We start from the raw sequence: 2,230 nt of genomic DNA, 5'->3' as shown, positions 1-2,230 counted from the left end.
GTTCTCATGTCTTTGGTCCTATGTGCGAGGGGCATTTTAGGAGAAATGAAGATTTTTAGTAGCAGAGCTCTTACATCTTCATTTAAAACGTGTATAGGAATAATTGATTGTTTTCATGTTAGAAAGAGAACCCTTCTTTCGGTGTGTGTTGCAAGGGGATGGAAAGTTTTGAAAAGAGCCCCTTCTTCGTCATTTCCACATGTATAAGAGTAGTTAGCGTATTTGTTGTTCAAGGGAGAACCCAGCTTCCCTTGGTCCAGTGTGCTAGATGCGTTGGAAAGGCGACGGAGGCTTTTAAAAGGAGCGCCTTCGTCATCAGCTGATTGATCGCGCAAAGGGAACGATTGAGGATTTGTCTCTTGTTAAAGGAAAAAGGAAAAAAAAAAACCTTCTGTCCTTTGTTCGCTGTTATTGGGTTTAGGTGCGTTGTAAGGAAGGATTTTTTTTTCTTTCTTTCTCTCTCTTTCTCTCTCTTTCTCTCTCTTTCTCTCTCTTTCTCTCTCTCTCTCTCTCTCTCTCTCTCTCTCTCTCTCTCTCTCTCTCTCTCTCTCTCTCTCTCTCTCTCTCTCTCTCTCTCTCTCTCTCTCTCTCTCTCCCCCCACACACATGGAGCGCCTCCTCCTTTCCTCATTTAAACGTGTATAAGAAGGATTGATGTAGTCGTGTGTTGCAGATTGGGAAGGGAGGGAAGGATGAAGAAGGAAGAGAAGGATGAAGAAGGAAGGGTCCTCCTCCTTCGTGTCCTTAGTTGAGTGTGTTTGGGACGTTGGGAAGGATGACCTGACGCCAGGAAAGGTCGAGTTCTATTGTGCTTCTTCGTAATATTGTTGATTTTGTAGGATTTGCGATTGCTGATACAAAACGGAACTTGCCGATGCTCATAAATGGTACAAAAAATATATGTTTCATGATATATAGTTGTTTTTATTTTTTATTTATGCTCACCGTCATAATTTGCTTTCATTATTCGAGAAGTATACGATCAATATTGTTATTCATGTTATTCATTTTCTTACCGAAATATAAAACAATCCAAATATTAATCTTGGTTTTTTTTTTTCTTTTTTTCATTTCTCAAAACATTTATTCAAGTGACAAATTGCATTCGCCTGACATTTTATAGTGATGTCATAACACACATACAGAAATATACCAGTGTGTGTGTGTGTGTGTGTGTGTGTGTGAATAAAACGCGCTATAGATCATAAATTCATCAATATATGTATTATCATCATTATTATTGGCATTATTGATATTACTCTTAAATGGAATGGTGTATCATTAAAAAAAGTAGATAAAACTACGTTTTTTCCATTATGTTTTTTTATTGGTCCTTACCCTTATTTTCCACTTAAGATAATCGGTATATCAAGAATTGATTAGAAATATAATCCATAACTGGGCACTTACCTAAGAGGTTATGTTCTGCACATGCATAATTAAAAACAGTGGGTGAAGCCATAACAATACCGTCACACTAACTTAACCAGCAACAAAACCGTAACACAGCGGGGAACCTGTTAAGCTTTATTTATCCCCGTGGTCAGCAGATCGAGCCCCGTCCTACCAAGCTCGTGAGTTTCCACTGACGCCTGGCACTCACTGCCGTCCCTGGGCACTACGGTGGGTAAGGAGGGCCAAGCTCAGGTCGAGTCAACATTCGATGGCACATTCTCTCTCATGGGTCAGCACACACCCGGCGAAGCATCTGCTCTGAAAATCTGGCTTATTCTTATCCTTATGTTAAAAATTTTCCTTTTATTTTGTGAGATTGTTTTCATTACCGAGGATGACCTAAGTGTAATGTGTTTGATTTTTATATTAATTTGTTTTGTTTCATTTTTTAAAATAATTTTCTTTGGTTAGTTTTGAAGTGATGTTTGTGTGTATATGTGCCTGTACAGACACCTATGATTTCTTCCAATTAGTTGATAAATGATGCAATACACATTAAAATAATTAAAATCCTTACTTTAAAAAATGCCCTAAAGAGTGACTTACATCAAGTGTTGACACACCGAAAATAAACAAAGATTAGAATACTTTTGAAAATGATCATAAAAACCTCAGTAAGTGTCACTGTTCCCCTTAATGAGAGTTCGAGTAGCCTCTCGGAATATTAAAAAAAAAAAAAAAAAAAAAAAAAAAAAAAAAAAAAACAATACAGCGATGGAACTTAAGACCTGGAGGTCAACTGGGTGCCTTGGTCTTGCCTCACCGTATCGAGAAG

The sequence above is a fragment of the Penaeus japonicus genome, unplaced genomic scaffold (assembly GCF_977035675.1).
Source record: "Penaeus japonicus unplaced genomic scaffold, GWHDUDI00000001_assembly GWHDUDI00000025, whole genome shotgun sequence".
In the NCBI taxonomy this organism is placed as follows: domain Eukaryota; kingdom Metazoa; phylum Arthropoda; class Malacostraca; order Decapoda; family Penaeidae; genus Penaeus; species Penaeus japonicus.
Note: the sequence above shows the minus strand (reverse complement) of the source record.